Source organism: Ranitomeya variabilis, chromosome 2, assembly GCF_051348905.1.
Source record: "Ranitomeya variabilis isolate aRanVar5 chromosome 2, aRanVar5.hap1, whole genome shotgun sequence".
Classification (NCBI taxonomy): Eukaryota; Metazoa; Chordata; class Amphibia; order Anura; family Dendrobatidae; genus Ranitomeya; species Ranitomeya variabilis.
Window position 1 is genome coordinate 800,335,048 of NC_135233.1, and position 17,047 is coordinate 800,352,094.

General features: G+C 43.1%; 1 protein-coding gene across 3 annotated transcripts in view; it reads right to left on the reverse strand.

The window, feature by feature from the left end:
* KCNQ5 (potassium voltage-gated channel subfamily Q member 5) overlaps positions 1 to 17,047 on the reverse strand; it is a 1,116,095-nt gene that overhangs the window by 259,333 nt on the left and 839,715 nt on the right. The gene's annotated exons all lie outside the window — the stretch shown is intronic.

A 17,047-nucleotide genomic window follows, 5' to 3' on the forward strand; every position in this document is an offset into this window, starting at 1 on the left:
GGGGAGCGCGGCCGATCGCGGCCGGGTGTCAGCTATCGCAGCTGACATCCGGCACTATGTGCCAGGAGCGGTCACGGACCGCCCCCGGTATATTAACCCCCGGCACACTGCGATCAAACATGATCGCAGTGTTCCGGCGGTATAGGGAAGCATCGCGCAGGGAGGGGGCTAACTGAGGGCTTCCCTGAGACCCCCGGAGCAACGCGATGTAATCGCGTTGCTCCGAGGGTCTCTTACCTCCTCCTCCCTGCAGCAGGCCCGGATCCAAGATGGCCGCGGCATCCTGGTCCTGCAGGGAGGCGGCTTCACTGCGCCTGCTCAGAGCAGGCGCCGGGAAGCCTCCAGGAGCTGTGCACGTCAGATCGCCATTCTGACACAGTGTACAGCAAAGTGTCAGATCGGCGATCTTACACTATAACATCATGCCCCCCCGGGGCAATGTTATAGTGTAAAAAAAAAAAATTTCACATGTGTTAAAAAATAAAAAAAAAATTCCCCCAAAAAATGCAAAAAAAATAAAAAATATTGTTCCTATAATACATTTCATTATCTAAATAAAAAACAAAAACAAGAAAAGTACACATATTTAGTATCGCCGCATCCATAGCGTCCCGACCTATAAAACTGTCCCACTAGTTAACCCCTTCAGTGAACACCGTAAAAAAAAAAAAAAAACAAGGCAAAAAACAACGCTTTATTATCATACCGCCAAATAAAAAGTGAAATAACACGCGATCAAAAAGACGGATATAAATTACCATGGTACCACTGAAAACGTCATCTTGTCCCGCAAAAAACGAGCTGCCATACAGCGTCATCAAAGAAAAAATAAAAAAGTTATAGTCCTCAGAATAAAGCGATGCAAAAATAATTATTTTTTCTATAAAATAGTTTTTATCGTATAAAAGCACCAAAACATAAAAAAAATATAGATGAGGTATCACTGTAATCGTACTGACCTGAAGAAGAAAACTTCTTTATCCATTTTACCAAATGCAGAACGGTATAAGTGCCTCCCCCAAAAGAAATTCATGAATAGCTGGTTTTTGGTCATTCTGCCTCACAAAAATCGGAATAAAAAGCGATTAAAAAATGTCACGTGCCCGAAAATGTTACAAATAAAAACGTCAACTCGTCCCGCAAAAAACAAGACCTCACATGACTCTGTGGACCAAAATATGGAAAAATTATAGCTCTCAAAATGTGGTAACGCAAAAAATATTTTTTGCAATAAAAAGCGTCTTTCAGTGTGTGACGGCTGCCAATCATAAAAATCCGCTAAAAAACCCGCTATAAAAGTAAATAAAACCCCCCTTCATCACCCCCTTAGTTAGCAAAAAATTAAAAAATTTAAAAAATGTATTTATTTCCATTTTCCCATTAGGGTTAGGGTTAGGGCTAGGGTTAGAGCTAGGGTTAGGGCTAGGGTTAGGGCTAGGGTTAGGGTTAGGGCTAGGGTTAGGGCTAGGGTTAGGGCTAGAGTGAGGGCTAGGGTGAGGGCTAGGGTGAGGGCTAGGGTTAGGGTTAGGGTTAGGGCTAGGGTTAGGGCTAGGGTTAAGGCTACAGTTAGGGTTGGGGCTAAAGTTAGGGTTAGGGTTGGGGCTAAAGTTAGGGTTAGGGTTTGGATTACATTTACGGTTGGGATTAGGGTTGGGATTAGAGTTAGGGGTGTGTCAGGGTTAGGGGTGTGGTTAGGTTTACCTTTTGGATTAGGGTTAGGGATGTGTTTGGATTAGGGTTTCAGTTATAATTGGGGGGTTTTCACTGTTTAGGCACATCAGGGGCTCTCCAAACGCGACATGGCGTCCGATCTCAATTCCAGCCAATTCTGCGTTGAAAAAGTAAAACAGTGTTCCTTCCCTTCCGAGCTCTCCCGTGCGCCCAAACAGGGGTTTAACTCAACATATGGGGTATCAGTGTACTCAGGACACATTGGACAACAACTTTTCGGGTCCAATTTCTCCTTTTACCCTTGGGAAAATACAAAACTGGGGGCTAAAAATAATTTTTGTGGGAAAAAAAAGGATTTTTTATTTTCACGGCTCTGCGTTATAAACTGTAGTGAAATACTTGGGGGTGCAAATTTCTCACAACACATCTAGATAAGTTCCTTGGGGGGTCTAGTTTCCAATATGGGGTCTCTTGTGGGGGGATTCTACTATTTAGGTACATTAGGGGCTCTGCAAACGCAATGTGACGCCTGCAGAGCAATCCATCTAAGTCTGTATTCCAAATGACGCTCCTTCCCTTCTGAGCTCTGCAATGCGCTCAAACGGTGGTTCCCCCCACATATGGGGTATCAGCATACTCAAGACAAATTGGACAACAACTTTTGGGGTCTAATTTCAACTGTTACCCTTGGAAAAATACAAAACTGGGGGCTAAAAAATAATTTTTGTGGAAAAAAAAGGATTTTTTAGTTTCACGGCTCTGCGTTATAAACTGTAGTGAAACACTTGGGGGTTCAAAGTTCTCACAACACATCTAGATAAGTTCCTTGGGGGGTCTAGTTTCCAATATGGGGTCACTTGTGGGGGTTTCTACTGTTTAGGTACATTAGGGGCTCTGCAAACGCAATGTGATGCCTGCAGACCAATCCATCTAAGTCTGCATTCCAAATGATGCTCCTTCCCTTTCCGAGCTCTGCCATGCGCTCAAACGGTGGTTCCCCCCACATATGGGGTATCAGCGTACTCAGGACAAATTGGACAACAACTTTTGGGGTCTAATTTCAACTGTTACCCTTGGAAAAATACAAAACTGGGGGCTAAAAAATAATTTTTGTGGAAAAAAAAGGATTTTTTAGTTTCACGGCTCTGCGTTATAAACTGTAGTGAAACACTTGGGGGTTCAAAGTTCTCACAACACATCTAGATAAGTTCCTTGGGGGGTCTAGTTTCCAATATGGGGTCACTTGTGGGGGGTTTCTACTGTTTAGGTACATTAGGGGCTCTGCAAACGCAATGTGATGCCTGCAGACCAATCCATCTAAGTCTGCATTCCAAATGACGCTCCTTCCCTTCCGAGCTCTGCCATGCGCTCAAACGGTGGTTCCCCCCACATATGGGGTATCAACATACTCAGGACAAATTGGACAACAACTTTTGGGGTCTAATTTCAAGTGTCACCCTTGGAAAAATACAAAACTGGGGGCTAAAAAATAATTTTTGTGGAAAAAAAAATAATTTTTATTTTCACGGCTCTGCATTATGAACTGTAGTGAAACACTTGGGGGTTCAAAGCTCTCACAACACATCTAGGTGAGTTCCTTAGGGGGTCTACTTTCCAAAATGGTGTCACTTGTGGGGGGTTTCAATGTTTAGGCACATCAGTGGCTCTCCAAATGCAACATGGCGTCCCATCTCAATTCCTGTCAATTTTGCATTGAAACGTCAAACGGCGCTCCTTCCCTTCCGAGCTCTCCCATGCGCCCAAACAGTGGTTTACCCCCACATATGGGGTATCAGCGTACTCAGGACAAATTGCATAACAACATTTGGGGTCCAATTTCTTCTCTTACCCTTGGGAAAATAAAAAATTGGGGGCGAAAAGATCATTTTTGTGAAAAAATATGATTTTTTATTTTTACGGCTCTGCATTATAAACTTCTGTGAATCACTTAATGGGTCAAAGTGCTCACCACACATCTAGATATGTTCCTTAGGGGGTCTACTTTCCAAAATGGTGTCATTTGTGGGGGGTTTCAATGTTTAGGCACATCAGGGGCTCTCCAAACGCAACCTGGCATCCCATCTCAATTCCAGTCAATTTTGCATTGAAAAGTCAAATGGCGCTCCTTCGCTTCCGAGCTCTACCATGCGCCCAAACAGTGGTTTACCCCCACACATAGGGTATCGGCGTACTCAGGACAAATTGTACAACAACTTTTGTGGTCCGTTTTCTCCTGTTACACTTGGTAAAATAAAACAAATTGGAGCTGAAGTCAATTTTTTGTGAAAAAAAGTTAAATGTTCATTTTTATTTAAACATTCCAAAAATTCCTGTGAAACACCTGAAGGGTTAATAAACTTCTTGAATGTGGTTTTGAGCACCTTGAGGGGTGCAGTTTTTAGAATGGTGTCACACTTGGTTATTTTCTATCATATAGACCCATCAAAATGACTTCAAATGAGATGTGGTCCCTAAAAAAAATGGTGTTGTAAAAATGAGAAATTGCTTGTCAACTTTTAACCCTTATAACTCACTAACAAAAAAAAATTTTGGTTCCAAAATTGTGCTGCTGTAAAGTAGACATGTGGTAAATGTTACTTATTAAGTATTTTGTGTGACATATCTCTATGATTTAAGGGCATAAAAATTCAAATTTGGAAAATTGCGAAATTTTCTAAAGTTTCGCCACATTTTCAATTTTTTCTTACAAATAAACGCAGGTAATATCAAAGAAATGTTATCACTATCATGAAGTCCAATATGTCACGAGAAAACAATGTCAGAATCACCGGGATCTGTTAAAGCGTTCCAGAGTTATAACCTCATAAAGGGACAGTGGTCAGAATTGTAAAAATTGGCCCGGTCATTAACGTGCAAACCACCCTTGGGGGTAAAGGGGTTAAGGATCTGCGTGGTGAGGTGGTGCAGCAGCTGCAGCAATTGTTGGGGTTCTGGGCCTCGGCTCAGGTTCAGGCTCTACCTGAACCCAAGATATCTCTCCGAGACAGGTTCTCTGGAGGGAGAGATACATTTTTGGTTTTTAAGGAAGCCTGCAAGTTATACTTCAGGCTCTGCCCTCGTTCATCAGGGAGTGAGGAACAACGGGTGGGAATCATCGTTTCCCTTCTTAAAGGTGATCCCCAATCTTGGGCCTTCTCCCTGCCAACCGGTTCACCATCCCTACGGTCGGTGGACGAGTTTTTTACGGCTCTGGCACTGGTGTATGGTGATCCAGATGGCGTCTCCTTGGCGGAATCCTGACTCTGTAAGATCAAGCAGGGGGGTCGGCCGGCTAAGGAGTACTGTTCAGAGTTCAGGAGGTGGGCCACTGACACACAGTGGAATGACCCGGCCCTTAGGAGCCATTTTGTGCAGGGTCTGTCCCCTAGGTTGCAAGATACTCTGGTACAGTACGCCGCCCCCAGGTCGTTGGAGGTTGCCATGTCCCTTGCCATCCGGGTGGATAGATGCTTGAGGGAGAGGCATACACCAAATGTGCCCCCTGTAGTCCTTGCTAGGGAGGAGGACACACCTGACCAGGTGGACGAACCCATGCAGGTGGGAGGAGTTGGTTCCCAAACGGGGTTGTCTGGGGTTTGCCGTGGTGTGGGGGCATGTTTTTACTGTGGGCAGACTGGTTATTTTATCAATGTCTGCCCAGCTCGCGCCAAAATTCCTGTTCCATCTAAAAAGCCGTGTCCCCCTGGTTGTGTGGAAGGAAGCGACCAGGGAGTGTATATTTCCTCCATTTTCTCGTCTCAGTGTACCTTACCTGCTGAGGAGGTTGTTGGTGGGGTAACTGAGAATGTTCCGGTGCTTGTGGACAGTGGAGCAGGAGTCAATTTGGTGGATGCTCATTTTGTCCAGACCCATGGCCTGATGAGTAGGACGCTAGCGAGACCCTTAAGCATCCAGGCCATTCACTCTGCCCCACTCAGCCAGGGGAGCATTACCCAAGTCGTAGACAATATACATCTGCGTATAGGGGCTTGTCATGAAGAGTCCCTGTCATGCTACATCTTGGAGGGCATACCAACTCCCATGGTCTTAGGTCTCCCTTGGTTGAAAAGACAAAACCCAGTCATAGACTGGTGGTCCAGAGAATTAGTCAGCTCGGGTCAGTCATGTGAGGACTGCTGCCTGGGAACTACGATCTCTGCCGTCCTTCTACAACCTACCCCTTCTTCTCCAGTGGGGGCAGTAGAGGTGGTTGAAGGGAGTAGGGGAAAGATTCTACCCTCACTACATTCTAACCCGGTATGTCAGAGACCTCTTAGGAGGAGGGGTCAGAGGAGAGTGGTGGTTCCCTCGATGCATAGTGGGGGAGTGAGTTTGGCGACACAGGGGGACGCCTCTGTTGTCGGTTCTGTAAAGAGTTCACCATCTTGTGGTAGACGCATGTGTGAAAATAAACGTTCAGGTCCGGACCTGTGTGTGAATGATTATGTATGGGTGTCCACCAAAACTATCAGGTGGAAGTGTGGAACTGGAATCTGGAGTTCAAGGGTAATAGGGCCATATCGGGTGTCAGCCATTGTCAGTCCGAAGACTTACCAATTGGATTTACCCTCAGTAATGCCCATACACAACTCATTCCACAGGTCGGCGCTCTGGAGATTTGTGCCGTCTACGTTGTCATCTCCATCGTGCTGTGTCTACCATAAACCTGAGGGTCAGGTGACTGAGGAGGTGAACTCTGGTGAATCGAGATGTTCTCACTGTAGGTTATTTACTGGTGAGGTCTAGTGTTGAGGGTCCAGAGGCCCCTCATTGAAAGGGGGCTACTGTCACGTTCCAATTTTGGATTTGTGACAGATCTGGTTTGCCTCAGTTTAAAACCTTTTTTCCTTTCTGGTCATCGGGGGTTAAATGCAGTTTCCCCCCCGGTGGCCGCTGGTGTTATTACATTGCTGCTGGGTCAGCTGATGCTTGTGGTGACCACTCCCTCCATCCTTTAAGAAGTCACCTGGTTCATCAGCTGACTGTCGGTGTTAGTTCATTCTTCAGTGACCAAGCTGGGAGTAGGAGCTTGCTGGGAACTGTTGTTCTTCTGCTGTGTCCAGTGAATCTGGTGTTTCTTCCTGCTGTGCTGTGCCTTGCGGCATTAAGCTAAGTGTTGTTTTGTTTTACCTTGTCTGTATTTCCTTACCCCGTGTTGTATTAGTGCAGCGGTGGGACCAGTGCTCTCACCTGCCAGTTCCCTACTTAGGGATAGGTGCAGGGCAAGTGAGGGACTAGGTATCCTGGTTGGCGACGGGTTGAAAGAACCCATATAGGGACAGTAGCAAGATCAGGGCACATCTGCAGGCCAGTGCAGGAGGTGCCCATTCCCCCAGTCGCTACTGAAAGGGCCCACCGTTGTAATTGTGTCCCCGGTGTTCCCTTGTGTGTTGTGCTGTTCGTGACAGACCTACTGTTGGGCAGTAGGTGGGACCAGTGCTCTCACCAGCCAGTTCCCTACTTAGGGATAGGTGCAGGGCAAGTGAGGGACTAGGTATCCTGGTTGGCGACGGGTTGAAAGAACCTGTATAGGGATGGTAGCAAGATCAGGGCACATCTGCAGGCCAGTGCAGGAGGTGCCCATTCCCCCAGTCCCTACTGAAAGGGCCCACCGTTGTAATTGTGTCCCCGGTGTTCCCTTGTGTGTTGTGCTGTTCGTGACAGACCTACTGTTGGGTCGAGTTATACCGGGTCAGTCACTTTGTGACGCTAGGGCAGTTATAGGTGACATTTAGGGACAAGGTATCCTGACTTTGGCAGGGAGAAGGACCTGCATAAGGCGTTAGGTGAGATCAGGGACAGACTCAGGTCAGAGCTCAGGAGGTAACCGTCCCTGATTCCCAAGTGTCCTCTCCCTTATTCCATGGGTGTTGTGATGTTTGGAGACCAACCAACTGTTGGGTCGTGTCAGACTGGGTCAGTCACTCCGTGACATTATGTGGACAGAATCATGTGATCCAGTGGACCTTATAAGAACAATTTTAATTATGCTTCCTAAATAATTTTTCACTACAAAACTTGCATTGCTGACCGCCTCAAAAAACTCTGTGTGCCCATACTCTTAGCGTTTGATTTTTTGCATGTAATAGATTTGGTGTCACGTTTTTTTACATAAATAATACCTGTTAAAAAATAAATGATACCAGTAAAAAGTTTGGCATGGGTTGAACATTTTTGTTATTAACCCCTTCGTGACATGCGCCATACTAGTACTGCGCTGCGGGCACTGCATTTGTGCCAGCCGCAGTACTAGTACGGCGCACAGATCACCGCGGTCTCGCGCTGAGCGCCACGGTGATCGGGTGTGTATATGACAGCTGACACCCCGCAGCAATGCCCACGATCGGCGCTAGCGCCGATCGCGGGCATTTAACCCCTCTGATGCCGCTGTCAGTAGTGACAGCGGCATAGAGGGGGATCGCGCAGGGATGGGGGCTCCCTGCGCTCTACCACCGGTAGATCCAGAAGGAGTCCCTGGATCCAAGATGGCCGCGGGACTCCTTCCGGGTCATGAAGTGAGGTGGCTAGCCGGCGCCTGCTAAGAGCAGGCGTCGGAAAGCCTCCTGCACTGTGTGTCAGATCACTGATCTGACACAGTGCTATGCACAGTGTCAGATCAGCGATCTGATTTAATATAGTGATGTCCCACCCTGGGACAATGGTAGAAAGTAAAAAAAAATAAAAAATAGAATGTATAAATAAAAAATTTAAAAAAAAAAATCCCCAAATAAAGGAAAATTTTTTTTCCCAATAAATCCATTTATTTATGTAAAAAAACAATAAAAGTACACATATTTGGTATCGCCGCATCCATAACGACCCACTCTATAAAACTGTTCCACTAGTTAACCCCTTCAGTGAACACCGCAAAAAATAAAAAATAAAGAACAAGGCAAAAAACAACGCTTAATTATCATACAGGCGAACAAAAAGTGGAATACCACGCGATCAAAAAGACGGATATAAATAAATATGGTACCGCTGAAAACGTCATCTTGTCCCGCAAAAATAAAAGCCACCATACAGGATCATCAGCAGAAAAATAAAAAAGTTATAGCTCTCAGAATAAAGTGATGCAAAAACAATTATTTTTTTATATAAAATAGTTTTTATTGTGTAAAAGTGCCAAAACATAAAAAAATTATATAAATGAGGTATCGCTGTAATCGTACTGACCTGAAAAATAAAGCTGTTTTATCAATTTTACCAAACGCGGAATAAACGCCCCCCCAAAAGAATTTCAGGAATTGCTGGTTTTTGTTCATTCCACCTCCCAAAAATCGGAATAAAAAGCGATCAAAAAATGTAATGTGCCCAAAAATGGTACCAATAAAAACGTCAACTCATCCCGCAAAAAACAAGATCTCATATGACTCTGTGGGCCAAAATATGGATAAATTATAGCTCTCAAAATGTGGTGATGCAAAAACTATTTTTTGCAATAAAAAGCGTCTTTTAGTGTGTGACGGCTGCCAATCATAAAAATCCACCAAAAAGAACTATAAAAGTAAATCAAACCCCCCTTCATCACCCCCTTAGTTAGGGAAAAATAATAACATTTTAAAAAATGTATTTATTTCCATTTTCCCGTTAGGGCTAAGGTTAGGGCTAGGGTTAGAGCTAGGGTTAGGGCTGGGATTAGGGTTGGGGTTAGGTTTTCAGTTGGAATTGGGGGGTTTCCACTGTTTAGGCACATCAGGGGCTCTCCAAACGCGACATGGCATCCGATCTCAATTCCAGCCAATTCTGCGTTGAAAAACTAAAACACTGCTCCTTCCCTTCCGAGTTCTCCCGTGTGCCCAAACAGTGGTTCCCCCCCCACATATGGGGTATCAGTGTTCTCAGGACAAATTGGACAACAACTTTTGGGGTCCAATTTGTCCTGTCACCCTTGGGAAAATAAAAATTTTGGGGCTAAAATATCATTTTCATGGAAAAAAATATATTTTTTATTTTCACGGCTCTGCGTTATAAACTGTAGTGAAACACTTGGGGGATCAAATTTCTCACAACACATCTAGATAAGTTCCTTAGGGGGTCTAGTTTCCAATATGGGGTCACTTGTGGGGGGTTTCTACTGTTTAGGTACATCAGGGGCTCTGCAAATGCAACATGACGCCTGCAAACCAATCTATCTAAGTCTGCATTTCAAACGGCGCTCCTTCCCTTCCGAGCCCTGCCATGTTCCCCCCATATATGGGGTATCAGCGTACTCAGGACAAATTGGACAACAACTTTTGTGGTCCAATTTCTCCTGTTACCCTTGGGAAAAAAAATTGCGGGCTAAAACACCATTTTGTGGAAAGAAAAAATGATTTTTTAATTTTCACGGTGCTACATTCTAAATTTTAGTGAAATAATGAAATAATTGGGGGTTAAAAGTGCTTACCACACATCTAGAAAAGTTCCTTAGGGGGTCTTCTTTCCAAAATGGGGTCACTTGTGGGGGGTTTCCACTGTTTAGGCATGTCAGGGGCTCTCCAAACGCGACATGGGTTCCGATCTCAATTCCAGCCAATTTTGCATTGAAAAGTCAAATGGCGCTCCTTCCCTTCCAAGCTCTGCCATGCGCTCAAACAGTGGTTTATCCCCATATATGAAGTATCAGCGTACTCAGGACAAATTGCACAACAACTTTTGTGGTCCAATTTATCCTGTTACCCTTGGGAAAATAAAAAATTTGGGGCAAAAAATTATTTTTTGTGAAAAAAAAATATGATTTTTTTTTTTTACGGCTCTACATAATAAAGTTCTGTGAAGCACTTGGAGGTTCAAAGTGCTCACCACACATCTAGATTAGTTCCTTAGAGGGTCTACTTTCCAAAATGGTGTCACTTGTGGGGGGTTTCCTCTGTTTAGGCACATCAGGGGCTCTCCAAACGCAACATGGTGTCCAATCTCAATTCCAGCAAATTTTGCATTGAAAAGTCAAATGGCGCTCCTTCCCTTCCGAGCTCTGCCATGTGCCCAAACAATGGTTTAACACAACATATGGGGTATCAGCGTACTCAGGACAAATTGTACAACAACTTTTGTGGTCCGTTTTCTCCTGTTACCCTTGGTAAAATAAAACAAATTGGAGCTGAATTCAATTTTTTGTGAAAAAAAGTTAAATGTTCATTTTTATTTAAACATTCCAAAAATTCCTGTGAAACACCTGAAGGGTTAATAAACTTTTTGAATGTGGTTTTGAGTACCTTGAGGGGTGCAGTTTTTAGAATGGTGTCACTTTGGGGCATTTTCTGTCATATAGACCCCTCAAAGTCACTTCAAGTGTGAGGTGGTCCCTAAAAAAATGGTTTTGCAAATTTTGTTGTAAAAATGAGAAATCGCAGGTCAACTTTTAACCCTTATAACTCCCTAACAAAAAAAAAATTATGTTTCCAAAATTGTGCTGATGTAAAGCAGACATGTGGGAAATGTTTTTTATTAACTATATTATGTGATATAACTCTCTAATTTAAGGGCATAAAAACTAAAATTTTGAAAATTGCTAAAATTTCACAATTTTCGTCAAGTTTACGTTTTTTTCACAAATAAATGCAAGTCGTATTGAAGAAGTTTTACCACTATCATAAAGTACAATATGTCACGAGAAAACAATTTTAAAATCACCAGGATCCGTTGAAGCGTTTCAGAGTTATGACCTTATAAAGTGACAGTGGTCAGAATTGTAAAAATTGGCCCTGTCACTTAGGTGAAAACAGGCTTCGGGGTGAAGGGGTTAAATCTTAAAAGTGTATTTTTCAGACTTGCCAATACTGGGCAGAAAGAGAATTAATAAAAAAGGTCATCTTAATTAGTCCATTAAGGTAATTATTATAGTTAATTTGTAGGATAATGATCCAATTATGAAAAAGGAAAACATGGCCAATGAATGGGACCTAATCTTATCTATTTTTCTGCAGACATTCTGTTAAAGACAATTTGTCTGTAGAAAAAAAAAGATATTTTATATATTTGCATCTATGAGAACATTTTAGCACCAGAAACAGTTGTTCTCTTTTTGGCCAGGCCAATGTTTTCAATTCTGACCAGTGTCAGCTTATGTGGTAATAACTCTGGAATGCTTCAATGTACCCCAGTGATTCTGAGATTGTTTTTTTGTGATATATGATGGGTCATGGCTGAAGTGGCCGAAACTTGGGTAGGCACGGATGCGGCTGGATTTGTCAACGTATCTAGACCGGTGGTTACTGTCCGCAGATAGGAGAGGGTTTTATCCTGCTGGTCTTTCTGGCTGGAGACCTCCTGGTACAGGTCAGAGATGGAGGAAACCTGAGAGCCAGGGGATTCCATGGCCTGTGCAGCGCACTGTAAGCACAGTACCCGGGGATCTTTGCGCAGTGTGTGGACCCCAAGCAGCAGCCAGAAAGGAAGGAGCAAGTATGGGCCGAGGCGAAGAGTGAGTTGGCATCCCTGCCAGGGGTGATGAACAGCGGGCAGGGACGGCAGCACTACAAAGTCAATTGTGCATTGCTTTCAACAATGAGCATACATTTAGAACCAATGTTTTAAGAGTACTTCTCTCAAGATGACAGACCATATGTCAAAGCACATCAAAGCACATCTCCACCTAGATCAATAAACATGACAATAATTACAGCGTATTTAGTAGTCAACATAGCCAGTAAACACTAGTAAAGCACCTCTGGATTTTTTGGTAGAGACTCATCTCATTTCTGCTATCATCTCTGCTACAAACAAAAATTTTAAGGTAAGATGTGGAGGGAAGAAGCAAGAAGCTAGTCCAGTACAACAAAGTAAGGGAACTTTGAGAGTCCAAAAGGGTTGACTAGTTTAATTTATATCTATGGAGATTCTTCCTTTTGGTCAAAACAAACTTTCTTCTGAGGAGTCTAAAGCTAGTTATTTGCATGCAATTTAGGTCAGCCAACAGCTATATTTACTGGCTCAACCATACACATAAACATTCAGTTTGGCCAAACTCTTGGGTTTTCAATTGGGATAGATGAGCCTTCTCCCAGAGAACAAAATAGTTGGACATTTAAATTTAAATTCACACTGCCGATTCTAATTTCCCCCAAAATGATCTGTTAGAGGAAAGTAGGGTGACCTCTATACACATTATATTGTTGGTCCATCACACTGATATAATTGCATCAATTTTAATATGTACAGTGGGGGAAATAAGTATTTGATCTGTTGCTGATTTCGTAAATTTGCCCACTGACTAAGACATGAACAGTCTATAATTTTAAGGGTGGCTTAATTTTAACATTGAGAGACAGAATATCAAAAATAAAATCCAGAAAATCACACTGTATAAATTATAAATTTATTTGCATTTTGCAGTGAGAAATAGGTATTTAATGCCCTACAAACTACTAATAGTTCTGACTTCTACAGACCAGTTAAACGCACCTAATCAACTCGTTACCTGCATTAAAGACAGCTGTCTTACATAGTCACCTTTATAAAAGACTCCTGTCCACAGACTCAATTAATCAGTCAGACTCTAACCTCTACAACATGGGAAAGACCAAAGAGCTTTCTAAGGATGTCAGGGACAAGATCCTACACCTGCACAAAGCTGGAATGGGCTACAAAACCATAAGTAAGACGCTGGGTGAGAAGGAGACAACTGTTGGTGTAATAGTAAGAAAATGAAAGAAATACAAAGTGATGGTCAATCGACATCGATCAGGGGCACCATGCAAAATCTTAACTTGTGGGGTATCCTTGATCATGAGGAAGGTGATAGATCAGCCTAAAACTACATGGGGGAACTTGATAATGATCGCAAGGCAGCTGGGACCACAGTCACAAAGAAAACCATTGGTAACACATTACGCAGTAAAGGTTTAAAATCCTGTAGTTCCCGCAAAGGTCCCCCTGCTCAAGAAGGCACATGTGCAGGCCTGTCTGACGTTTGCCAGTGAACACCTGGATGATTCTGTGAGTGATTGGGAGAAGGTGATGTGGTCAGATGAGACAAAAATTGAGGTCTTTGGCATTAACTCAACTCACCGAGTTTGGAGGAAGAGAAATGCTGCCTATGACTCAAAGAACACCGTCCTCACTTTCAAGCATGGAGGTGGAAACATTATGTTTTGAGCATGTCTGCTAAGGGCACAGTACTACTTCACCACATCAATGGGAGAATGGATGGAGCCATATACCTCCTTCTATCAACCAGGACATTAAAAATGGGTAATGGCTGGGTCTTCCAGCAAGACAATTACCCAAAGCATACAGCCAAGGCAACAAAGGAGTGGCTCAAAATGAAGCACACTAAGGTCATGGAGTGGCCTAGCCAGACTCAGACCTTAATCCCATAGAAAACTTATGGAAGGAGTTGAAGCTCTGAGCTGCCAAGCGACAGCCTCAAAATCTTAATGATCCTCAAAATCTTAATGATTTAGAGATGATCTGCAAAGATTGGACCAAAATTCCTCCTGACATGTGCGCAAACCTCATCATCAACTACAACACACGTCTGACTGCTGTGCTTACCAACAAGGGTTTTGCCACCAAGTATCAAGTCTTATTTGCCAGAGGGATCAAATATTTATTTCTCACTGCAAAATGCAAATAAATTTATACAATTTATACAATGTGATTTTCTTCATGTTATTTTTGATATTCTTATCTCTCAATGTTAAAATTAACCTAGCCTTAAAATTATAGACTGTTCATGGTCTTTGTCTTACAAAATCAGCAAGGGATCAAATACTTATTTCTCCCACTGTATAAGAACCTATGCTGGCTCCTACAATTCAAAGTAATTTCTCTACACTTATCTTAGCACCTGTATAAATGTGATATGTGTACTATTCCTAACTGCACTTAACTAACCAATCAAAAGTTCAACTACTCCCTTTATTCTTCACTTAAAAGTTAGATTTAGAGTATCACAATATCAAGTCTTCCCTGGAATGCCTAAAATTGAGTAGATGACATTTTCATTACTGATGTGTCAAACAGTGCAACCAGGGAGCAATTATCACTATTGTTTATTTTCCTTTAATTAAAAGTCTTACAGTAAATTTTCTTGCAAACTAATTAAATACTGTATCCCACATTGCAGTTTAGAGCTTCTGTTTCTTCCTAAAATGCTTATAAATTTTGAATAGGTTTTGTTGTCCTATGGAGACATAAAATCCCGCTGCACGGGATAGATCCCAAGCCTTATCTGCCTCTGTGGTATCCCATTCAGCTCCAGCTGAGGTGGGTGCTGCTCAGCACAGATGTCGGGCCCAGCACATCCTTGCCCCCTAGCTTGTGGTGACTTTCAAGAGTGGCAAATGTTGCCGGGTGGTAATATTAGGTATCGGGATTCTCCCGCTGTGCAGTATAGATCCCAAGCCTTATTTGCCTCTGTGGTCTCCCATTCAGCTCCGATCAAGGGAGGTGCTGCTCAGCACAGATGTCGGTCCCAGCATCTTGCTCAGGCTCGTGGTTTACACTTGGTTACTGCCGGCCCTCAAACTAAGGCTATAGGAACCAGTGATGTTCTGGTGCAGTCCTGCGCTCAAGAGTCTAAGTACAGAGATCACCTTACTGAGCATTTCCATGATGTGACATCTTCTCATTGGTGGTCAGACGTTAGCTGCTCTGGTGATGTGGCGGCTCCAGATTGGCCCGCGGGCGATGCCACGGCCGGCTGGGCGTGAGTGTTTGGGGTGGAGCCTAAAGTTTAAAAAGCTGTCAGCGGCACATGCGGGCGCGCTAGTATCATTTGTGTGTGGCTATGTGAGTGAAGACCCTACCAATCTGTCTGCAAGTGTCATATGTCTGTCTAGCTTTGGGACTTTACACGTAGGCTGGCAGCTAGCCTCAGTGGAGACAATTAGCCATTTGGCTTAGCATCTGTTACCTACATGTGTGTGGTTAGCACAGTAGAGTTTCAGAGCAAGCTCAACCCTAGTCAGGGTATTATGCTCAGCATCTGTTTAGTTTCTGTGTGCGATTGACACTGCTCAGTTGCAGAGTGAGCTTTTCCTCATGCTTTCCCTATGACATTTAACAGGGCATAGCATTCTGTATACATTTGTTTCAGTACCTCTCTGTGGAGTAACGGAGTTTGGTGCACTGCTCAGTGTTCTGTTCATACTGTGTGGCGTTAACACAGTGTGTCCAGCAGCAGTTTATCATCTCTGCACGGTGGACCACAGGTTGCGATTGCACTTTATTATTTATTTTTATTTAGTGCAATCAACCTACCCTAAAACATACACACGTGGTCAAAATTGTTGGTACCCCTTTTTTAATGACAGAAAAACCCACAATGGTCACAGAAATAGCTTGAATCTGACAAAAGTAATAATAAATAAAAGATCTATGAAAATGAACAAATGAAAGTCAGACATTGCTTTTCAACCATTCTTCCACAGAATTTTTTTTAAAACTTATGAAATAGGCCTGCATAGAAATGATAGTACCCCTGAAATAATGTGACAAAAGAGACGTGTTAAATCATGGTGTGTCCACTAATTAGCATCACAGGTGTCTACAATCTTGGAATCAGTGAGTGGGCCTGTATATAGGGCTACAGATTTTCACTGTGCTGTTTGGTGACATGGTGTGTATCACACTCAACATGGACCAGAGGAAGCGAAGGAAAGATTTGTCTCAGGAGATTAGAAAGAAAATTATAGACAAACATGTTAAAGGTAAAAGTTATAAGACATCTCCAAGAAGCTTGATGTTCCTGTGACTACAGTTGCAAATATTATTCAGAAATTTAAGATCCATTGGACTGTAGCCAACTTCCCTGGACGTGGCCGCAGGAGATAAATTGATGACAAATCAAAGAGATGGATAATACAAATGGTAACAAAAGAGCCCAGAAAAACTTCTAAACATATTAAAGATGAACTTCAAGCTCAAGGAACATCAGTGTCAGATCGCACCATCCGTCGTTGTATGAGCCAAACTGGACTTCATGGGAGACGACCAAGGAGGACACCATTGTTAAAAAAAATCGTAAAAAAGCCAGACTGGAATTTGCCAAACTACATGTTGACCAGCCACAAAGCTTCTGGGAGAATGTCCTATGTACAAATGAGACAAAAATGGAACTTTTTGGCAAGGCACATCAGCTCTATGATGGAAAAATGAAGCATATTAAGAAAAGAACACTGTCCCTACTGTGAAACATGGAGGAGGCTCTCTTATGTTCTGCGGTGCTTTGCTGCATCTGGCACAGGGTGTCTAGAATATGTGCAGGGTACTATGAAATCTCAAGACTATCAAGGGATTCTACAGAGAAAGGTGCTGCCCAGTGTCAGAAAGCTTGGTCTCAGTCCCAGGTCATGGGTCTTGCAACAGGATAATGACCCAAAACACACAGCTAAAAACACCCAAGAATGGCTAAGAGGAAAGCATTGGACTATTCTGAAGTGGCCTTCTA